The sequence below is a fragment of the Toxorhynchites rutilus genome, chromosome 2 (genome assembly GCF_029784135.1).
Source record: "Toxorhynchites rutilus septentrionalis strain SRP chromosome 2, ASM2978413v1, whole genome shotgun sequence".
In the NCBI taxonomy this organism is placed as follows: Eukaryota; Metazoa; Arthropoda; class Insecta; order Diptera; family Culicidae; genus Toxorhynchites; species Toxorhynchites rutilus.
This window is the reverse complement of record NC_073745.1, coordinates 165,220,567-165,230,508: the sequence shown is the minus strand read 5'-3', so window position 1 is coordinate 165,230,508 and position 9,942 is coordinate 165,220,567. Positions and strand designations below refer to the sequence as shown.

The 9,942-nt window shown below is 39.6% G+C and overlaps 1 long non-coding RNA gene across 1 annotated transcript; it reads right to left on the bottom strand.

Annotated features, from left to right (window-relative positions):
- Window positions 1-469: 469 nt before the first annotated feature.
- LOC129770815 (uncharacterized) lies at window positions 470-1,609 on the bottom strand. The gene is made up of 3 exons (XR_008742203.1): window positions 1,444-1,609; window positions 948-1,384; window positions 470-891 (listed from the first exon to the last, which is right to left on the bottom strand). It is a non-coding gene; the product is annotated as an uncharacterized LOC129770815 (long non-coding RNA).
- Window positions 1,610-9,942: the final 8,333 nt, after the last annotated feature.

Genomic DNA, 9,942 nt, shown 5'->3' with positions numbered 1-9,942 from the left:
TTTTCAGGATAAAACTGTAGCGGCCGTACGGTTTTTTTGCTCTGGGTTTGGATCGATTAATCGACGTAAATTATTCGTTCGCTTCGATTATTGGTTGTGCAGTATTCGTTCGATTAGTAATCGATTTCTGTAGGAAGTATTCGATTAATCGATTAATCGAACGATCATCGGGGATCACTAGCAGTGATATTTGTGTGAAAGAGTTCTTCATCACTAATTGTTCTACGTGTCATATCCCACATTCCGTTTTGCCTGCCAAGATCGGGTCGATGAAATGTCAACAATCGACCTCAAATGCTGCCACCTTGCAATCGAGTTATCGACCTTTCATATGCATTCATCGAACAACTTGATGCCACTTTTTCGCCAACATGTGCAAGGCGTCGACCTGCTTGCAGCGCTGCCCCCAGCACTGCTTGCTGCTTGTTTGTATTCGTTTGTTATTGAAAATGAAAAGGAAATACATTGATCGATTTTAATCATTTTATTGAAAAAAAAAATAATAAAAAACCATGTATAATGAAAAAATAAGGTATATAATGGAATCGGTGCATCCGGGTTATCTGGATTGACGATTCAAATCCGACTGAGTACATTGATGAATACCTCCTTGCCCTTGATGACACAGATATGTGGCTGAGGAGGATTCTTCAATGTGCGTGAAGCACGGGATCTTCGATGGGGAAAATTGCTCGAAATACTATCAATGGCCAGGTCCTGCTGCTGTTGCTGTTGATGCTGTTCCCCGGAATAGCACCCTGGACTTAAAGGATATTGCTGCGGGAAAGCTGATGCTGTTGGCTGGTGTGACAGAAGTGGAAATAAGCAATGTGGTGATGAGGGAAATCATCTTTCTCATTTGCCGATTGATTGAGTCGTATGCATTCATAGCTGAAACAAAATAAAATGATTAGTAAGTGAAAAGCAGAAATGAATTCCCTACTCACCAGTTGTATGATCCGGATAAAAATGCGAACATTAAAATATCATGCGATTACGTTCGCTTACCTCGCCTATTTTCATTCTACTATACAACGGAATCAGTGCATTCGGGTTCCTCCGGGTGGTAATTCAGCTGAGCAAGTTGATAAATACCTCCTTGTCGTTGAGTTTTCGTGTCTGAAGAGGATTTTTGAATGTGCGCGAAGCACGGAACCTCTAATGGGGAAAGTTTTTCGCAATACCATACCATGGTCAAATTCTGCTGCTGCTGCTGTTAATGCTGTCCCCCGGCATTGCCAACAGGGGTTGGAGGTTACTGCTGCAGGAAAACGGATGTTGTTGGCTGCTGTGATAGAAGTGGAAATCCGCACTGTGGTGATGGGAGAAATCATTTTTCTCACTTACCGATTGATGGAAGCAAACGAGTCGAATGTATTCATAGCTGATAAGACAAGATAAAATAATTAATAATTAGAAAGCCGAAATATATTTCATACTCACCAGTTGTATAATCCATTTGTTTTTGTTTGAGATGACAGTTTAGCGGAGTAGAAAAAAGAACCACCAGTGATGCCATTTGGCTTGTTTAATTATTCAGTATTTTCGCCTAACGAACTATCCGCGTTGGCGATATTGGGGAATAGGCATGACAGTATGGATTTGCAGAAGGAATGAATACACTTTTAAAATGAAAATTATGAATGAACATGATTTTTCCTTAATCAAATTAGTACTCTATGTAAGCGAAAATCACAATTGCCTGCAAGTGGTGAAAAAACGTCATAAAAAATATGTTTTGAGATAATTTTATATTATAATGACAAGTTTTTTTGAGAATATCTGAACGTCTATAAAAAATAATTCAAATAAGGGTCATGACAACGTACTTTAAGTAGAAAAAATTATGCCAAGAAAAATATTTCATACAAATTTTAGCAAATATAAACTGATTCGGGCCGACTAATATGATAGAGAATAGTTTGCGTCATACAAACTAATGCCGTATCCAGATGTCGATACCTAATCGTCGTCATCGTGAATAGGTAACAGCGTTACGGTCGTTGTTAGGTCGATGTTTTTTTCGTCGATTGGATTGTGGGATTACGCAGATTGAATTTTAAATACCAGAAGAACAACTTCCCTCGACGCCATCAAATGTCACTTCAAGGCAGGTATAATCGATAATCGAATACTTCCTACAGAAATCGATAATTAATCGAACGAATACTACGCAACCCCCCACAATCCAATCGACGAAAAAAACATCGACCTAACACTGACCGTAACGCTGTTGCCTATTCGTGATGACGACGGTACGGTCCGACATCTGGATACGACATAAGTTTGTATGAGGCAAACTTTTCTCTATCACATTAGTTGGCCGAAGGCAGTTTCAAATTTCTAAAATTTGTATGAAAATTGTTTCTTGGCGTTATTTATCTACTTAAAGTACGTTGTCCTGATCCTAATTTAAATTATCTCTATATATATATATATAAATGTTCTGTTCGTTTGTGTACGCGTCAAAAACATGAAAAGTGCGGAACCGATTGAGCTCAAAGTTGTACAAAGTTGTACAATAAAGAATATGTGTTCTATATGAAGGAAACGCCTTTTTTCCACGTATCGATTTCAGGGAATATTTGGGGGACTTCGAAAACGAGAGCGTTACATTGGAGGCTCAAGGTTTTATGCATCCAATATGGGATACAAAAAACCTTGTTCTGAAGAATAATCTTCAGAAGCGTTCCTGCTAACTGCACTTGATTGACGAATCACAAAACCAAATGTATGTGGTCGCAGTATTATATGGATAGAAAACATTAAAATAAACTCGCTTGAATGTATCCAGTTAAACCACCGGACAGCGGAGACAGTTGATTGATCATTGTTGAGTTATTTATAGAACAGCAGCCCGATGTGTCTTGCAGAGCAGAGCAGTTGTATAGATGAATCGATCTAATTTCGACCGTGGATCGATCTCCATCGCTGATGATTGTTGCGTGGACGTAGCTATTCTGTAACAACATAAAGATGGTCAATGAGGGCCCTGAGTTTTGAACTCACGATCGATCGCTTACTAAGCGAACGCGCAACCAATGTGGCTACGGAGACCCCCTTAACATGGCCATATTGCGAACGAAATTTGAGGGACGCATAATTTCGCGTTTTGGTGATGCCAATTGGATTTATGCGACATGCGATTTGAACCCGCTAGACTTTTTTTTTGTGGGGTTATGCGAAAGACCGTGTCTATGCCAACTCTCCGCAAACTCTTGAACATTTGAAAGACAACATTCGTGAAGTTATGACCGAGATACCGCCCCATATGTGCCGAAAAGTCATCGAAAATTACTTGTTCCGGATCAAGGTGTGCGAGGAAGCCCTAGGTGGACATTTGAATGATGTTGTATTTCACACATAATGGCATAAACCAAACTTTAATTTGAAATAAAAGATCAATCGAAATTCGAATTCTAAGTGTGTTTTATTTTAATTTACTTTCGGAATTTTAAATTGGAAAACCCTGTATTAGTAACCGAAGCCACTTCAAAACCGTTATCGGTTAGAACGTTTTTTATGTCATCGGGTGAAACACCCTGTTCTATGCCTTTTTAGCACCACAGTTAGACCTTTCCAAGCTTTTAAGCGGTAGATGTAATAGAGAGTTTTTTCCTTCTCTAACGCGTTCACAATTTTGCGATAATCGTCAATTGTATTGCACTGCACTTTCAGTTCACTAATATTTCCTCGTTGCACATTGCGGCACAGAAAATTGTTACTACCGATTGCTTTTTTAACTAGGTCAACCGCGTTTCTGGTTACCACCTGACCCAGGTAAATCGGTGGGGGCTTCGGTTGGACAGTTTGTTGCTGTGCACTTTCGTCGTTCACTGGAGCAAGGGCATCGACCCTTTTGCTCAGAGGGATGACTGTGTTGGCTGTAATGTTTGTTTTTTAAGCTGCGTCGCCAGTGCACTATTGGGACTCATTTTTCTTTTAAAATAGCAATCTAGCTCTGTTTGCACTTTTTATTGTCTATTGGTTTCTTCACATTTAAAATGAAATTACTATTTTCCGGCGTTTTGTTCAAAGCGGGCTCACTTTCAGCGCGGGTTAACGAGTTCTTTACCTCATCCCTTTTTTTCGTCTGCGTTCTAGAAAGGCCAGATTTTACAAACGGATTGACTTGTTCTCCGTTCGTTTCACTACGAGGATACTTTGTCCTTCTCACTCTCTACTAACACTCTTGAAAGCGCGCCAGAAGCGAGCGCAAAATAGAATGCGAACGCGTACACTATCGCAACGAACGAACTTGCCACGGGCTTGAGGGGTGAAAGAAAAGACTGGACTGCTCAGCTCAATAGCCAAGCAGTCTATTAAAATTGTATGTAGTTTTAGAAATCCCGATTGGCGATCTAACGTACAAATTTACACCTAGGCGCAGAGCTGCGCAATTTCATCAATGTCACTGACAACTGACGAGTCATGATAGTCACTTCCTATTGACAAAAATCTTGGTCAAACGGTGACTGACGAAGTACGATGCACTATGCCTGTTACTGAGTTTTGTCAATACGCTTTGATCGATCAAGTAGTCTGTAAAATTGTCCGTAACCAATTGATGGTTGTCGCAGATTGCATTTTAGTTTCATCAAGCGAGGCTTTCATTTTCGTTCCGATTGTTGTTTCTTGAATTTATTGAAGTAAATACTATGTCGGACACGCGATAACGTATGAGCGATAGGAAATCATTTAGGCGACGAAATATATAATTGACCAAAGCTTGAACAATCTCTACATGCTGAAAATAATGAAGAAATTTCTGCCCGATATTAAAATTCACGTATTTGAAAGTCTGTTTAGACTCATTTATATTCTGTGTTCTCCTCGAAGTTCTAGCATTTTATATTAGAATGGTACTCAGGTAGCTCAACGTAAACAAATGCACCCTGATAACGTGTAAACTTCCATTACATCAAGTGACATAATATTCTTCGTCTTGACGGTCGTAGTGCGCTGACTTGCAAAATGCTTTGATGGTCAAAACACTCTGACAAACTATTTAGCATCAAAGAGTGAAGAATTTGTTTTGTCGGTTTATGTTTTGTGCTCGTCGTTTGGTGGTAATGTTGCAATGGTCGTCATAGTAGCCCAAATATACACAGTGACAGTGACAAATTGCAGCTCTGCTTAAGCGGCGCTGCGGTGAAAGTGATGATGTTTTTAAATTTAGCAATGTGAGTTTATGGAAGGTTTGTAGTTCTTTCCATAAATTACAATGTAAATTACAATCATAATAAATTACAATGTCATAAAAGATTATTTGATTGCGTTGAGTTTGGAAGAAAATAAATTCTACGCAATTTTTTATATAACATGTTATTTTCTTACCTCTTTCAGTAGTGAAAACTGTATAAATGATGGCAATGGTTGAATCAGTAAAGGATATTCGAGAGCACAATCAAAAACAAGTTGAAAAATGCATGGTTCCTGCATGTGAGAACTAACTTGGAAAGACCGGAAGTAAAATATTCGTGATTTGTTTTTGAGTTTCAGGTTACATTATCATCATTTTCTTAGTTCAAAAACAAAATTCAGATGTCTCACCGATCGTTTACGTTTTGAGTTAGATCGTCAATTGGAAAGTTGTCAGTTGACGGTATAAAAGGGGCAGTTGGGATTTATGATGTCCCCTCGAGTGCTGGGTTGTTCGAATGTGAATTATTCCCACGAAAACCATGAGGAACCTGATTTTGCTTGGCCGCTGCACTCGATTTTTTAAGGCATGCTAACAGGGGTATCACCAGTGGGATTTGTCATTGAACTTTGAGAGTGGACACATTCTTGCACCGGTGATTCCCTTGGAAAATAAACGGTGCGCCCTCTTTAGTTGTGTCCATTTCGTCGACTGGCAACGTGGCGAAGAGACTGTGTCTGTTGATTGATTATTGTTGATGGGTCAGTGGGAGGAAGCGAAATCGAGAGCGGGAGAAGGAGAGTGGGACTATTGGTGGGTTTGGGGGAGGCTAACATATATTTCAGGAAGGGTGCCGAATCAGAAAACAGGTCACGTTTTTATGAAATAAAGTTAACGTTAACAACCGTTTTCACTGTGAACGAATTTTCATGATATGCATACCAATCGAATCGGAAATTCTGTAAGATTTGTTTGATATGCTATACATTACAATTCGCTAAACGGTTTAATCTAAACGGTTTAAGAGTCCCCGCAGACTACAGACTGATTTGTCGGCCGATAGTTTGGTCGGCTTCCTAATCAGTACGGAGAGGTATGTATGTGCGCACATTACGCCGATTCAGTTGGGTCGATTTTTGCACCAGAAGGCCGACCCGACCAAACTGTTGGTTGACGCAAAGTCTGTAGTATGCGGGGGCTCTAAATTCATAAAAACTGGAAGAACTTCCTTTTGACGTAGGACTACGTCTTACATTAAGGGTGCCAAATCAGAAAACAGGTCACGTTTTTATGAAATAAAGTTAACGTTAATTTGCTATTTTTGCTGCGAACGTATTTTAACGATTTGCATACCAATCGAATCGGAAATTACAATCCCACAGTCTGTATATGGTTTAAATTGATGAAAATTGGAAGCATTCCCAATTTCCATACATTTGTGTGCTTTTCGGAACACAGTTGTCAATAACGGGCAACTTATGCAGCCGCTAGAATAGAAAAAACGGAAGGGGATAGCAAAGGAGAATATTTTCGAAGTATACTTCACCCTTGCATAGTAAGCTAGCTGTCACTAGCATATATATATATATATATATATATATATATATATATATATATATATATATATATATATATATATATATATATATATATATCCTCAAAGGAGATGCAATATATATATATATATATATATATATATATATATATATATATATATATATATATATATATATATATATATATATATATATATATTGCATCTCCTTTGAGGAAAATTCTTTTTGTACCCGAAACAACAAAGGTCACTTATTCGGTTATTTTGTGTTTTATGTTTTCTCTCGAGCTGTGAACGCTAGCGAATATTTCACATGAAGTGTGTTTCGATGTTTCATTTTTATCGCTGCAACTGTGTGCATCTGTTAGACGCGTGTCTGATGCTTGTTGAATGGCAATGCACGGAAGATGTCTCTCGTTAAATACTCAGTGCAATGCGTGCATTGATATAAAGAAACAAATTGCGACATATGACCAATTTGTGTATTGTTCTCGCAAAGGCAAGAAAGAATCGTTGCTTCTCGAGATGATTCTACAAAACCACGCAAGTCATTAAAACTTTTCATGGTTCCCGGAACTTTTTACTAAAGAGTTATTTTTGAATTTTTGACGTATTCGCAAATAATATCTGAAATAATAAACCAACAAAGATTGCGTAGTCCTATGTCCTAAGCGGTCGTGTCCAGGTGCTAGATATCAATTGAATATAGGCTACCCAAATTCAAAATCAATATGGCGTCATTTGTTTACCAACATATCATTTACGAGGATTGAAATTGTTGAAATCACGGAGATAGTTCTAACTGCATGAGCGATTTTCATATTTCGATTTCACATGGAGTTTAATGTTAGCCACTATTCGAATATATAACCGGACCGAGTTGTAAACAACAGTAATCGACAGAACCAAAATGTCAGTGAACCGCAGCAATATTGGGTACACTGGCAATACGAGGGATTTGACGTTTTAGTCATACCCCTGGTCGTGTCTCGGATACAACCCCTCGAGTTTTTTCCCCATACATTTGTTCTACCATAGCAGGCGTGGCAGGCACTACTTTCGTGACTGGGCACCAGACACAACTTTTGGTAACTTTATATATTAGGCTGTCAAAAAAGTCCTGCGGTATTTTTTTTGAATTTTCATTTGTTCATAAAAATAGTTACAATCATCTGTTTTAAGTCAAATATGCGCCGTTTTGTTCGATGACTTGTTCCCAACGAGATGCCAACTTCATAATACCCCTGTTATAGAAGCTCGCTTCCTTATTGGCAAAAAACTCGGATAGCCAATTTTCACAGGCCTCTTTTGTGGCTAACTTCTGCCTACCTAGCTCGTTCGCCATGGACAAAAACAGGTGCAAGGTCCGGACTATACGGCGGATGCAAAAGAACCTCCCATCCGAGCTTCCGGAGCTTCTGGCGCGTCACCAAAGAAGTGTGTGGCCTGGCGTTGTCCTGATAGAAGACAATGTGGCCTCTGTATATCAAAGATGGTCTCTTCTTCATGAGTGCTACCTTCAAGCGGTCCAGTTGTTGGCAGTACAGGTCCGAATTGAGCGTTTGGCCATAGGGAAGCAGCTCATAATTATTCCTTGACAATCCCACCAAACACACAGCAGAACCTTTCTGGCCGTTAATGAGGGCTTGGCCACCGTCTGAGCCGCTTCAGCGGGCTTCGATCACGACCGTTTGCGTTTCACGTTGTCGTAAGTGACCCACTTTTCATCGCCAGTCACCATCCGCTTCAGAAACGGATCGATTTTGTTGCGATTCACATGCGTCGATACGGTCAAAGATGTTTTTTGCGTCAACGTGTGTGGCACCCATACATCGAGCTTCTTTGTGAATCCAAGCTTCTTCAAATGGTTAATAACGGTTTGATGACTTATCCCCAGCTCTTGGCCGATGCTACGGCTGCTACTATGCCGGTCTTTCTCGGCTAATTCAGCGATTTTGTCGCAATTTTCGACGACAGGCCTTCCGGAGCGTGGCGCATCTTCGACGACCTCTACACCAGAACGAAATCGTTGAAACCATCGTTGTGCGGTGGAAATGGAAACTGTATCGGGTCCATAAACTGCACAAATTTTATTGGCAGCTTGAGATGCATTTTTGCCTTTGTCATAGTAGTACTGTAAAATGTCGGATTTTCTCTTTATTTTGCTCCATATTTGCGACACTATAACTCACGAACGACTTAACCAAAGAAAACACTGTCAAGGACTATATCTAGCGCGCAAAAATACCTTTCCAACAAGCTATAGTATGACTCGATACAATGAATACAACTAGAACTACGCGCTTACAACGACACCTCGCGGAAATACCGCAGGACTTTTTTGACAGCCTAATATAATAGACCGTAGTCTGGGTATTTCAAAACGTTGCCTTATTTCGTTCACGACTGTTTCTCTGTTGGCGTGGTTGAATCGATGACGACGATTAGGTTGGTGATCAGGTGGATGGCGAGGCAGAATGACTGGATACTTTGCCTCGAACGGTATAAATGTAGCTGCACTGCTTCTACTGTGCATCCTAAGAACTCTGTGATCATCGACGTAAGGCCATATTTTATATATTGAATGAGTGTTCAATGAGAGATGTGAGTCGTTTTAGTAGATCCAACTGAAACGAACTATAGTTGCGATAATATAGGTAAAAGCTTAACTCTAGATTTTACGCAATACGTATAATAATTGCGTACAATGGAATAAAGCAGGGATTGTGCTTTGCAAGAGCTTTAAGGCACTTTTTGTCTTCTTTAGAGTGCAGTTCGGCCACCGTAACTTAAATGTTAAAATTATATGTATTTCTGTATTAAGTTGAATTAAATGTAGTAATAGTCTGTTAGTGTATAGTCTAAAGTTGTAATAAAATGTGTAGTCATTGGTGCTAACAGTGTGCTTAGTTCAAAATATGAACAACGAAATTCGCTTCATACTCTGGGAGAGATTTCGCGAAGTGAACAAAAGCTACTAGCAAAAGGGAACCGTCACGGAATCCGGTACAAATTGAAACACGACCGCTTATGCGTCGCAGCAGAACTGCTTTTGGATACTACTGCATGGCATTCTTCAGGGCTACCGCGTGTTCTAGAAAGTATATTAATTTCAGCAGAAAACTCCTCTGCTTGTGGGAATTTCCATAAGGATTCTTCTGCTCGTTTCAACTCGTCTTGCTGGAGGATGCCCGACCGCAGCGCAACTTTTGCTATTTTCCTTCTCAAGTTGTCCGAAAAACGA